This window comes from Micromys minutus, assembly GCF_963924665.1.
Source record: "Micromys minutus genome assembly, chromosome: 9".
NCBI lineage: Eukaryota > Metazoa > Chordata > Mammalia > Rodentia > Muridae > Micromys > Micromys minutus.
In genome coordinates this window covers 50,882,232-50,896,867 of record NC_137978.1, presented here as the reverse complement: position 1 = coordinate 50,896,867, position 14,636 = coordinate 50,882,232, and positions in this window count along the sequence as shown.

The following is a 14,636-nucleotide window of genomic DNA, read 5'->3' as shown; positions in this document are numbered from 1 at the left end:
AACAGGGACCCCATGAAAGCCAAATGGCAGAGTTTCTGAGGTTGACTGATAGAGACAGGCCTTAAATGACACCACTAGTGTACTTCATCGCCCCTTTCCCACTCCCACACCCTCCAGACCAGCTTATAGACTAGCCCTCTGCATGCTGGCCTTTGCCACTTTATGTCCTATGCGACTCATTTATTCTTGCTGTGACATAAGGAGGGAGGTAGCCTTTCATTCCCAGTTGACAGACATCCCTACCCCCAGCACCAAAGAGACAAGGGCCACGTTAGCCAGCCGCATAGTGAGTTCAAAGCCATCCTGGGCTTCATGAGCCTCAAACCTTTGACAGGATGGGATTTCTCTGTTTGCCCCACTTGAACGGAGAACAGTGGAGTTCCTACTCTTTCTGGTCCCATAGTAAATATTTTACTAGAGACTAAAACCTGGCCAGGCAAAGGTATGCCTCCTCTGTTAAGCCCTGTCCCTGGGTAATGAAGTCCCCGTAGTTTCTTCTTGCCCCTCTTGGGTCTCTGATACTGGCCAGTCCACCACAGAGTGGTGTTTGAGCTCGCCCCACCCAAAAAACAGCTGCAAATCCCTCTCCCCGCTGCGGCCCCTCAGCTGCCCTTGTCTTTTGGGTCTAAAATGGGTGGAATGTCCTGGCCTCTTCTCTGTCTGGCCCAACCCCACCTCAACCCCTACTCTAGAAAAACAAGAGAACACCAAGAGCTGCCCCTTTCCTTTCCTGGTCTGTGGGACCCCATTTGTCAGCCATGGGGCCTGTTCCTCTCTTACCCTTTCTCTTAGGAGGTAGATGACATAGACCTCCCTGTCTCTCCACTGGGGACACCCTCTCTCTGCCGCTCCAGACTGCTGGCCATGTCATAGAATCATGGAATCCTAAGGCAGTGAAGGGCCTTCTGGGTCATTCTGACCAGGCCCCAGCCTCAGGGGTGGGAACTACTAGCAACCTGCTAAGACAGATGGGCCCTATATTTGAACCCAGACTAAAGTGGCTGGTTTTGATTTTGGTTTTTGTTTTTTCCAGTTTTCTTTGTCTTTCTTGTGTTGAATTGAAAAAATTGTGCTAGCCCAGACACACCTCTGACTGTCTACATAACATTATTTATCCTTTCTGTTGGGCCTCCTCCAAGGGCTTTTCTTTGGGGAACCCATTCTAGCTGAGGGCAGTCGGCAGCTCTCTGCAGAGTCCCTTCTGTGCGTCAGGCTTGGGAGGGAGTGTGAATTCCTCAGGAACAAGTCTCACTACTCCTTCCTGAATCTCATGGCCTCAGCTGGGTCTGGCTGTCCAGGACTTTTCCAGTGGACTAGTGGGAGCCAATGGCCCACGTCCTCCCCTGAGATCAAGTGGTATTTCCCAGGAAGAGTGATCCTCCCAATTCACCTCACGTTGAAAATGCAATTTTGTTCTGGGCGGATCAATTAAATTTTTGACTAAGGTGTGGCCGTTTGTCCACTCCCCGAGCCTGGCAAAGAGAGTCTGGTCAGCTCTGGCTCTTCCCTCTCTGATCTTCTCTTCATGGGTTTCCTCTGCTTCCCTTCCCCCTCCTTCCAGGCTCAGGACTTCTCCAGAAAGTACAAAAGGAGGATGAAAGATGAGGAAGAAGGAACTGCCAGTGTCCAAGACCTGATTGGACATGTTCTTTGCCTGTTCAAAATTTGGGATTTCAGCCTCATCACCTCAGAAAACAAAAAGGGGGAAGACTGAGGCACAGCTTGGTGGTATAGGGCTTCGTGAGCTCATACAAAACAAGTTTAAATGCCAGCACTGGAAAATCAATTTTTCTCGTATAAGGGGTGTGTATGTGTGTAGTCTGTATATAATATATATATACTTTATGTGTATATGTGTGTATATCTATATATATAATGTGTGTTAATATATACTCCTATTCTATACATATATACACTATATATGATGTTTGTATATAATGTGTATATTACATATATTTTATGTATATGTATTAGTATGTATATACTATATACTTTGAATTTATATATAGTATATATAATGTATACTTTATATATATAGCATTGCACTACATATATATAGTATTATATAAATATACATATACACATACACATATACATCATTCATATACATAAACATACACATACATCATATACATCATATACATATACAAACACATACATATACATCATATACATATACACATACACATACACATACATATACATACACACACATGCACATACACACACATGCACATACACATATACATATATTGCTAAAAAAACAATGAGCTGCCATGTCTCCTCTCTTTTTTGTTTTATTTTCTGTGTGTGCTTACATGTGGGTATGCACACGTCTTAGTGGAGATTCGAAAATAGCTCATAGGGATCGTTTCTCTTTTTTCACCATGTGAATGCCAGGAATTAATCTTGGGTCTTCTTGCTTGGAAAGCAAGCATTTCTTCATGGAACCATCTTTCTGGCCCCCACATGTTCTCCCTCCAAATCCTCTAATTAAACATTGTATCCACATTTGGCACTTAAGTCACGCACATGAACATGACTGTTCAGCAAGCTGCAGACCACAGCAGCCTCTGTGCTCGGTGGCTTCAGTGTGCGTCTCTTCCCACGGAGAGGACACGATACTTTCTAACTCCCACAGGCTCCTGATCAGGATATTGAACACTGACTTAGAGCTTCTATTAAACAGACAGATCTATCGTGAATCACCATCCTCAGAGCATAGCAGATGCTACCATCTCAATCCAAGAGACCCTCAGGATCATGTCTGTTGCTGTTTCCTTATAGAAGGAAAGAACAGGGAGGGACATTGGACACTCACACAAGATTTCAGCCACCTAGCCCTATACTCCTCCCAGCTGAATGGGATTCTGCCCCAGGGATGTGTGGACTTAGGTTCGACTAGTGTGTACTCTAGTAGTACAGAAGACACGTGCAGAAGGCTGTGGGAAGTCACCACCAATGGTGGATTTTTCAGTGGCATGGCTTTTAGGGGGTTACCCACACTCCTGTAAGTCACCCCTCTCCTGTGTTTTATAAAAGCCAACCAGTTCATTGGTTCATCGGTCTAACCTTGGATGGAGTTGCTTCTTTTGGCTGGTCATTGGTACCCTATCTAGGGTGAGTAATGTTTAAGTCTTTCCGGGAGACGTTAACCCATTAATTTACCTACCCAGAGTCGGATTTTACCAGTTGCTCCTCAAATGTTCATCTTGACCAGAATGCACTCCTTCAGTCTGGAAACCTCTCTCTCTTCTCTCTGTGTGTGTTTATACATGCTCATGTATGTATGCATGTATATGTTCATGTCTGTGCATGTGCTTATTATGCGTGGGTACATGTTCATATGTGTCTGTGCATGTATTTATACATGTGAGTGTGTGCATGTTTAGAAGCTGGAGGCTGATGGGTAGATGTCTGGTGTTATCCTCCATCACTTCCTACCTTACTTTTTTTCTTTTTTTTAGGGCAGGGCATCCCAATGAACCCGAAGCTTATCAATTTGTTATGGGTAGGTGTCCAGAAACCCCCAGAGATCCTCCACAGTGCTGGGATGCTGGGATCCAGACCTCAGTCTCTCACTCTTGCAAGCTCTTTACGGGCAGAGACATCCTGCCAGAACCTCTTCCCCTTCCTTCATCACTGGAACCTCTGACGGTTTAGACTAGAAGAGACTAGTTATTGGCAGAATGTTCTCCAGTTTGGGTCCAGCCCACGTTTCCTAATGACCAGATCACGTATGGCAAGTCACTGTAGTCCAGTGTCCTGTGACCTTGTCTGTGTTCAGGTGTTGAGAACAAAGAGTCTTCTGCCCCGGAGTGGGAGTCAGTCAGGCAGGGCACAGAGGTGAGGGACCCAGAGGCTCCCTATAGACAAAGAGCAGTGTAAAGGACTCAGTGAACAAGGCAAGTGGTGGCCACTCTTTATTTGAGGCCTGAGCCAGGGCTGGGTACGGGCCGGGCTGGGGATCGGGAGGCCAGGCAGGAGGGCAGCCAGCTGAGGGCTGGGCCTCTGGGCTGTTTGTCCAAATGGTATCCAAGCACAGAGATCACTGGCCATTTCTGGCCTGGGCATGGTAGCACTGGAAATAGCTGTAGAATTATTTCGGGAGGAATGTGCTGTTTCTCCATCTTCCCAGAAAGCCAGGCCATGTCCTAGGAAGATCAGCAAAGTACCTCAATGGTGTCCCCACTCTATAGGACCTTCAGGCCAGCTGGTGACTCACAGAGACTTTCAGAAGGGGACAAGAAGAACTCAAATCCTCCTTTGCTGATGGAAGAGGGGTGGTTTTGAGATCCTAGCCCAGGTTGGACCCATGAGGGTTCAGCTAACTCTCTGCCTGTAAACACAGGATGGGCAGCATCTGCTCTTTCCGGCCCATTTCCCAAAGGCTGACACCTATGGAGCTCCTACTGTATATATTGGAACCTGATATTGTTTTTTGCCAGCCTCTGTATATCCACCCTCTTATTCAATCTTCATAGTACCCCTCCCAGGTAGGTATTTTGTTTTCCATATGAGGTCATCGGCAGTTCAGAGAGGGACGGGACTTGCCAACACATGCCCAGCAGGCTGGAATTAAGACCGTAACTTCTGGGTTCAGAGAGGAGATGAGAGGCTGAAGTGTGAAGGAGGAAGATGAGCAGGGTCACTTTTTCATTCAGGAAATAACCCTGTGGATGAATCAGCTTTGGGAGAGGAGGCAAAGTGACCAGGAGCTGTAACTGTACTCCACACAGAGCCCTAGCCTCTCCCAGCTAAGCACTTTAGTACTAAGCACTCAGTACTCCCAGGACTCACAATGCCCAGGGTGGATGAGACATCCCACCCTGCACGGTCTATAGTTACAGTTTCTATTCTTTACCTCACCTGGACCACCTCCAGCCTTGGCTTCTTAGCTCCAAGGCCAAACCAGCTACAAACTGTGGCCTTTCAGTTACTCTCGCCCCTCCGACTCTCCCCTCCCCTGTCCTGCCAATAACCCCACCCTTTCTGTTCCCTTCTAAACCCAAGAGGTCCCCCTTCTCTTCACACCCTCACCCTAGGCACAAATATTCCAGGCTATCTCACTCCTTTGGGGTCCCTCAGGACTCAGGTGACAGCCCTTCACCTGAGAGGACTCCTGCTCTCAAGGGAAGGTGGTAGTCGGTACATTAACCCCTCCCTTGCCAGGTAGTTTCTCCTGTCCCCCGGATGTCCGAGACGAGGGGTGGGATGTCCTTTGTGACCCTTGGAAACATCACATGCAAGCAAGTTCCGCTCAGCAGCCACTTGTGTGTGACAGCAGACAGAGACAGCTAGAGGCACGAGAATTCGGTGCTTCCATCACGCCTGAAGGGCATCTATGCCCAGCCTCCAATGACTGCTTGGCAGGGTGCCACCCCTGAATCCTTACCTGGCATGAAGCCAGCCTGCCCGCAGCACAATAAATCTCTTCTGGGCAAGGAACTCTGCTCTCCCCATTCCCCATGCTGCCTGCAGCCTTCTACCCACCAGGGTGCATGAGTCATACACCCCTACATCCCCCAGAACCCTCAGAAAAAAGGCTTCTCCTTTGTACCTATTGCCAAAAGCAGTGCATCCCCAAGCCCACGTACGGCAGGTACAGGCCCGGACAGGTTCCAACTCAGGAGGTCTAGGACGGGTGGGGCTTGGCCAGGACCCCAGCCAAAACCAGCTCCCTCCTGCCAAGCTGCTACAGGGCTTTGGAGGCAGAGCCACCAATCTGGGAGGTGTCTGGGAAATTCCCTCTAGGGGAAAATGGTCACAAATAGATTTTTGTGCACGTTGCCTTGAGAGAGGCTGATGCAGGAGGAGGAGGAGGTAGAGACGGGTCGTGCTGAGCTCTGGGACAGGTAGATGATTTGTCTAGAGTTCTCAGTCTCCCTGTCTGTAAAATGGGCAGGCGGTTGCCTAGTGAGCATGACCAAATTGCTGTAATAGCAAATGCAAGACCTCCAGGCTCGGATCTAAGCCTCCACCAACGCACCAGCTGCTGTAGTGATGGCCTGGAGCTGGCTGGAGCCAGTTGTTCAACATTCTGGAATTTGGTGGGCTGTTTTCTTTTGTTTGCTTGCTTCTCAATTTTTTTTCCTTCTGATAAGGTCTCAGAATGTGGTCTCTGCCTGCCGAGTACCAGGATAACAGGGAAGCACCCCCCAGGCCGGGTGTGGTGGGCCAAGCACAGTGGGAACCTTCACCCTAGGAACGAGCATGTGTGACAAAGCATATGTGACACATTAAGACTTTCCTTTGAGATTCTGTTGCCAGCACAGCACTGAAGCAGGGAACCCTGGCCAAAGGATCGCCCTTTTGAACTTATGTTTCCTCAGCTAGGAAAATCGTGATAATAAAGTTATAACAGACTCATGCATGTACACACACAAACATGAGTGTGTAACACACACACACACACAGGAAGTGGGAGAGATGTCCTGGGTCCTGTGCTAAGTTTCATGTGCCAGCTCATTTTTTTCTCATTCCAGCCTTCTCACTAGGAATAGAGTGTGTTCAGTCTGCAGCTCATGGACTTCATGAACCTCAGGCTGGCTGGGAATGTGACCCAACACAAGATCAGAAGCCTAAAACATAAGAATTGTTCTGCCTTTCTTTCTTCCTTCCTTTTTTTTCTTCTTCCTCCCTCCTCTCTCCTCCCCTCCCCCCTCTCACTCTCTCTTTTCTCTCTCCCTCCCTCCCGCCCTCTTTCTTTCTTTCCTTCTTTCTCTTCCCTCCTTCCTTCCTTAACCTTGATTATGGGGGCTGGAGAGATGGCTCAGCTGTTAGAGCACTGACTGCTCTTCCAGGGGTCCTGAGTTCAATTCCCAGCAACCCATGGTGGCTCACAACCATCTGTAATGGGATCTGATGCCTTCTTCTGGTGTGTCTGAAGACAGCGGCAGTGTACTCGTATACATAAAATTAATTAATTAATTAATTAATAAAACCTTGATTATACAGTTCTCAGACTTTGTAGGTAGCCAGACGGTGCCACAGTGTCAAAAGGCTGGAGACACTTGACTATTAACAGTGAGGACATGCTGAAAAACTGGAGGGCAGGCAGTAACTGGTCTAAAGGAACCTGGCACAGCCTGACCCCTGACTTCTCTCTACTCTCTCTACAATGCAGTCCTCACAGCCATTCATGGAAACCATCAGCAACTCCATTTCCAGCAGATCTGATGTCCTCTTCTGACCTCTGTGGGCACTGCGTGCACATGCATGATACACCAGCGTGTACGCCAGCAAAACACCGGCACACATAAAATCAACACTCTAAAGAAGATAGATATTTTTATTTTGGTTCTTCGAGATAGGGTATCACGGGACTAAAAGTGTTAATTTACACTTATTCATTTATTTCATGTATGCATGTGTGTGTGTGTGTGTGTGTGTGTGTGTTTGTGCATTTGTGTGTTGTGTGCATGTGCATGTGTGAAGGCATGTGCATTCCACAGTACAAATGTGAAGGTCAGAGGACCACTTGAGTTTGTTTCCCTTTCTGTCACGTAACCTCCAGGGATTAAACTCAAGTCATCAGGTTTGCAGAGAAAACTTTCTGAGTCACCTCTCAGGCCCTGTTTGTTTACTTTTTTTTTCTTTTCAGATAAGGTCCCATATATTCCCCAGCTAGCTTTCAAGTCACTATGCAGCTAAGGATGACATTGAACTCCTGATTCTCCCACCTCTAATATGCTGGGATTAGAGGTGGGCATCACCACACCCAGTTTTATGAAAAGCCGGACACTGAACCTGGGACTTCATGCATGTTGGGTAAGCACTTGATCCACTGAACAGCATCTCTGCCCTCATAACTGTAATTAAAGAAAGATCCAAGCTGGGTTTGGTGGCGTATGCCTTTGACCCCATCACTCTAGGAGGCAGAGGCACGTCTCTGTGAGATTAAAATTGACAGCCAGAGATACAAAGGGAGACCCTATCCACAAGCTGGGGAGACAAAGATGGCACCTGACTTACGTTGGGCAACAAGGCCCCAGTGACCTGCAGAGAATACACTGGGCGGTGGGTTCTCAAGTGGCTTGTTGGCTTTCTATAAACATTTCTGTACACTTGGGCTTCTCATGATATATTTGGAGGGAGAGGGAAGGAGAGGGGTAGAGAGAGAAAAGGAAGGAAGGGAGGAGGGATTGAAAGAAGTATGGAGGAAAGGAAGGACAGAAGGAAGGAAGGCAGCCAGTCAAGAGCCCTAGGTTGAGTTTGGGATTCCAGCTTCAAGCTTTCCTTATGCCTTGAGCCACCCTGTGACTTTTAGAAAGGCATATTTTGTGAGCCACACAGACATTTCTAGTGGCCTTTCCAGTGCTAATGCCTTGTTGGCTAGTTGCTCTGATTGTTTTCTGCTACTGTAACAGAATGCCACAGGCTAGGTAATTTATAACCAATAGAGGTTTGCCTTTTTTAAAAGATTTGTTTGTTTGTTTGTTTGTTTATTATGTATAAGTACACTGGAGCTTTCTTCAGATACACCAGAAGAAAGCATTGGATCCCATTACAGATGGTTGTGAGTCACCATGTGGTTGCTGGGAATTGAATTCAGAACCTCTACAGGACCAGACAGTGCTCTTAACCACTGAACCATCTCTCCAGCCCCAGAGGTTTGCTTTTTACAGTTGAGGAGTCTTGTGAAACCAATGTTGAAATGGCAATACAGATTCTGGCTGCATTATACCATGATGGGGGAGGTCCCTGTGACCATGGGTTTGAAGACAGGCCTCTGTGGGAAGAAAGTCTCATGACCTTATCCTTTCCTGCCTTCTTCTTCTTCTTCTTCTTCTTCTTCTTCTTCTTCTTCTTCTTCTTCTTCTTCTTCTTCTTCTTCTTCTTCTTCTTCTTCTTCTTCTTCTTCTCCTCCTCCTCCTCCTCCTCCTCCTCGTCCTCCTCCTCCTCCTCCTCCTCCTCCTCCTCCTCCTCCTCCTCCTCCTCCTCCTCCTCTTCTTCTCCTCCTCCTTTCTCCCCCTCCTCCTCCTTCTTTCTCCTCCTCCTCCTTCTTTTCTTCTTCTTCTGGTTTTTTCATGACAGGGTTTCTCTGTGTGGCCCTGGCTGTCCTGGAACTCACTCTAAATAGCTGGCTTGGAACTCAGAGATCCGTACCTGCCTCTGCCTCCTGAGTACTGGGAGTAAAGGTGTGCCCCACCACCACCCACAACCTCATCCAATCCCAATAGCCCTCCAAACTCCAGCATATGAAATTGGGGATTGGGTGTCCAACACATGATTCTTGGGTGCTGGCACCTTCAACATAGCTAGTCTTTGCTTTCTTCAAGCCACAGTCATAATGGTGTGCATTAGGCACTCATTTTTATATATCATCTTCCTGATGAGAGCCACTGGGGCTTTGGAAGGTACCCCTGTATCCCCAGTGTTCGGTACAGACTTCGGCACGTAGGAAAAACAGACAGTGTCCAGTGTGTACCTCAGCATGTAGGAACGACAGAACAAATGGCTGTCAAGCCATCATGTCCTGGAATAGCGCCACCACTGATGGGCTTGGAGTCTGTGTTGAGGTTTCCTGTCAGGGAGGCTGGGATCTCAACTTGATGGTTCCAAGGTTCTACTTCTTGAATCAGAAGCCTTGCCCAAGCCTAGCTCCATTGTCTTACTGACAATCCACCAAGAGAGTTTAGAGAACATAACCAAAGACAGGAAACTTGCCTCAGGCTTGGCCTGGACCTAAGTTCTGAGGTTCCCTTGGCCCAGTTCAACGGAACCTGCTACCCTCTTTAGCCCTGCAGGTTCCATCCAACTCAACAAAACCTAAGTCGTTCTGTTTATCATGGAAGGCTGCTGGATCAGGCTACCTAGGTTTGTTCTCGCCTCTGTTCCCTAAGCGATATCCGGTGGAGGGCTTCCTGGCCAGTAGGGGTTTCCCCTCATCTCCCTGCCTCCCGGAGCCTCATTCTACTCCCTACTCAGGGTTGATGTGGGGTCGCAAACTGCAAAGGTCTCATTTTGATTCCCTTCCTGCTCTGTCTTGAAGGACTCAGAACAAGTTCAGCTTCCAGACAGGGTAGCCGCCTGCAGCCCTGGCCAGCGCCACCCCTCCCTTCCGGGCTGGCATCCTCTGCTCTTTGATTATCTTCTTATGCATATTTATCCCACTCTTACCCTTGCTATACATGGCACAACCCTAATTTGCATGTATGCAAATATTCTCTGTATTTTGACATTTACTGGATGCATTATTCAGGAATCTGTTTTTTTTTTTTCTTTCTATTCTGTGGAACGCTTCTGAGAAGTGGCTGTAATCACACAGGGGCCTCTAGATGAGCGAGTTGAAGCTTTTAGTGCTGTGCTCTCCATGGGTACCACAACCCAGCCTCTGTCATATGTATTTAAGCTGCTTCCAACCATGATTCACACTTACTGTCACTGTTTGCATTTTGAGACAGGATCTCACGTAACTCAGGTTGTCCGCTAATTCCGTATGTAGCCAAGGATGGCCATTAAGTTCCGCTCTTTCTGCCTCCATCCCTCTCGCCCAATACTGACATTACAGGTGTGCACCACTATACCTAACTCATTTTAGCCTCCATGAGTAAATTGGGAGACCTTTTTATCTCCCTCCAACAAAAAACAGAAATTCCAGTTGGAAAAGACTGTGGCTCTTGGGCGGCGCCTGCTGGTCACTTGGATATTACATCAGAGCTGGATAATCCCAGATGTCTGTCCCAAAGGTTGTGCTCCACTTTGACTGCAATGTTTCCCTTCAAGGCTATCTCCGGGAGTGTAAGCATGTGAAGGGCTACTGGGAATCAAGGTGTGGCCGTATCCTGGGGTCACCATGTCATACCTCTGTGTGTGTGTATCTTCACTCTGTGACTATTCACTGACTATACACCAAGGCTTCATGCAGTGTCTGTGACCTGGGACACAGTTAGGCCTTCCCTTGGTTGGTCCCAGGATCTGTCTTTCCGAAACTCTCCCTCATCCTCACTCTGACTTGTACATTTTAAAATTATTTTTTGTATGTATATGGGTGTTTTTCCATGTGTAAAGCCAGAAGAGGACTCGGAGCCCCTGGAATCAGAGTTACAGCCTGTGGGCTGCTGCCTGGGTGCTCTTAACCAGCCAGCCATTGCTCCAGCCCCAGCTCGTCCATCTTTAACTGCTCTGACCCTGCACACCTGGACAACCTGTTGAATCTTGTTTCCCCTATGATGGTCCACTTACCTCTCCTACAGCTGCTTTCCAATCAGCAGCCATGCCCCACCATGATTTTTTCTTTTTTTAAAGATTTATTTATTTTATGTATGACTACATTGTAGCTGTCTTCAGACACACCCATCAGATCCCATTACAGATGGTTGTGAGCCACCATGTGGTTGCTGGGATTTGAACTCAGGACCTCTGGAAGAGCAGTCAGTGCTCTTAACCACTGAGCCATCTCTTCAGCCCATGACTTTTTTCTTAATGTTGTCTTTGTGGGGTTTTGGTTTGCTTTGTTTTTATTTTTGTTTGAATGTGGGTCTCATATAGGGCATGCTGGCCTCAGACTGAATGGGTAGCCAAGAATAATATTGCTTCCTGATCCCAGGGCTGGAGAGATGGCTAAGTGGTTAAGAGTGCTGGATGCTTTTTCAGAGGACCCAAATTTTTGTCTCAACACTCACAACAGTCTATAACTCCAGTTTTAGGGCATCTGATGACCTCTTGTAGTTTGCACAGGCAGCAGACATCTGTGCAAGCAATACATTCACACATAGAAAAGGAAAACAATAATAAAAACATAATGTTTTGTGGGTGGAGAGACACCTCCATGGTTAAAAGTGGTGGCTACTTTCGCAGTAAACTGGCATTTGTCTCCCAGCATCTGTGTGAGGTAGCTCACAGTTGCCTCCAGCCCTCTTCTGGACCCCTCAGGCATCCATGGCTCACACCCAACACAGACAAATATGCGTGAAAACATCTTCAACCATTTAAAGTAAAACTCATTTCCCTCCTGCCTCCAGCTGGGCTTTCAGGTGTGAGCTAGGGCATCGGGCAATGATGTTGCCACAGCTGTAGCGATGGCTTCTCTTGCTGGCCCAGAGACCAGAAATAGGAGGGCAAAGTGGCATCCTGTTGTCACCCCACCTGACCTACTTTCACTTCATCCATTGCCGTGACGAAACACTGCGGCCAAGCTGGGCACGGACACCGTCAACCGCGGCTCTTGGCTGGCAGAGGCATGCAGATAGATGATCATGGTCAGTTTTGGCCAGCCTGGTCTATGAACTCCAGTCCAGCCAGGGCTACAGAGTAAGACCCTGTCTCCAAAGACAAAAACAACAAACTAACGAACAAAACTACTCTGACCAAAGGCAACTTTGGGAAGGAAAGAGTTTGTTTCAGCTCACAGGTTACAGTCTGTCAGGGACACAAACCGAGGCAGGAGCTTGAAGCAGAGGCCATGGAGGAACGCTGCTTCCTAGGTTATGTTTACCTTGCTCTCTGTTTTATTTTTATTTTGTGTATGAGTGTTTATCCTGCATGCATGTAAGTGTACCATGTGCACACAGTGTCCTCAGAGGTCAGAAGAGGGTATCAAATTCCCTGGAATTGCAGTGACCAGTGACTGTAAGCTGCCATTTGGGTGCTGGGAACAAAATCTGGATTCTCTGCATGAGCAGCTAGAACTTTTTAACACCTGAGCCATGTCTCTTGCTAATTTCTAACCCTTTAGCTAATTTTCTTAAACAGCCCAGGACCATCTGCCCAGGGAACAGTATCAGTCACAGTGAGCTCGACCCTCAGTTATCTATTAACAACCCAAACCATCCCCTTCAGAGAGATGCCTGTAGGCCAATCTCATTTAGGAGATTGTACCTCGATGACACCAGGCTGTGCCAAGTGGACAGTAAAGCTGACGAGGACGGTCCATAAGATTGGTCCTTTCTGAGCAGTCTGAGTGAAGTCTGTGTATGGTCTGTCTAAGTGGCTCATAGCTACCATCTTCTCATGTGTGTCTCTGTCCCAGTATATTGGATGGACCCCAACAGTGAGCCGTTCATTCCAATACAATTTCCAAATAAGAGTTATATCCTCAGTCTGGAGAGATGGCTCAATGGTAAGGAGCACTGTCTGCTCGTCTAAAGGATCCGTACTTAACTTCCAGCACCCGCATGGCATCTCACAGCTGTCTGTAACTGCAACTCCAGGGGACTTGACACCCTCACATAGAAATGCATTCGTGCTAAACAGTAATGCATATAAAATAAAAATAAATAAATAATTAATTTTGTTTTTAAATAGAGTACATCCTGAGGCTCTGGGATGCTTGGGTTTGGATGTTAAGTGGTCCCCAAAGTAGGTGCTGGGAACATGATAGAGCTTTGGTTTTTTTACACATTGTATGTGTGTATTGGTATATGTGTGTGTGTGTGTGTGTGTGTGTGTGTGTGTGTGAGTGTATATGGGTATGGATGTGTGTATGGATGTTTGTGTGTGTGTATATATGTAAAGTTTGTGTATATAGGTTTGTGTGTGTGTATGTGTATATAGGTATGTGTATATGGATATGTGTGTGTATTGAGGTGTGTGTGTGTGTGTGTATGAGTATATGTGTATGTGTGTGTGTGTGTGTGTGTGTGTGTGTGTGTGTGTGTGCATGGGTATGTGTGTGTGTTTGTGTGTGTGATGGGTATGTGTGTGTGTGTGTGTGTGTCACTGCTCACGTTTGTAGGTCAGAGGACAGCAAGGACAGCTCTCAGGAGTCAGTTCTCCCCTGCCACCATGTGGATTTTAGAGTGAACTCAGGTCATCAAGCTTGGTGGCTAGCACCTTGACTTGCTAAGCCATCTTTCCAGCCCAGGAGGTAGAGCTTTTAAGTTGTGAGGTTGCTGGAGGTGGGGGAGGAGCAGGGGAGTTTTTGGATCCCTGAGGGTGTGTCACAGGAAAAGATGGTGGGACCTCTGTCTCTTCCTTCTCTGTTTGCTTCTTAGTGCTTCTGCCTAACTGCCCTGACCCGCAGGACAGTCCATGGGAACCCGGGATCACCTAGGAGAGAATGGGGGAACAAGAGGCTTGAAGAAGGCCAGCAAGTCAAGTGGTCTGATCAAGCTGACAAATTTTAATTTTTCACATGCTTAGTTTTATACAGGTGATAGAAGGAAATAAGGCCTGGGAAAGTAAGGTATGGAACTAAGGGAACTTTCCAGTTAAAGGATTTCTCACAATACCCTTTGTGAAGAATTTCTTGAGGAGGGGGATGACCCAGGTGCAGGAGGGAATGTTCTCCCAAGCAGGATCTGTTGTCTGGGTGACCGTTCTATTCGGCTAGCTAACTGACCAAAGTGAGATCACTTAATTTCTGGGAAAAGGCCTTTACTGTGGGAAACAGAAACCTAGGCTGAGATCTGTGTAAAATGGCGTTACTCAGGCTAAGGGAATTTCTTAATTCTGTCAGCTCCCGGCACCTAACTACATATTCCATCCAAGATGCATGAGGTTTCTTTTCATACTCTCAAGACAGCAGAAGGGCAGGTCATGAATGGATGACTCTAAAGGTGGGATCCAGCACACCCTGTTACATGCGTACTGGGATCAAATCCAGGGCTGCATGCATGCTGAGCAAACACACTACCAATCTGAGCCACAGCCCCAATCCTGTTTCTAAGTTGATCACCTCAACAACAGGTTAC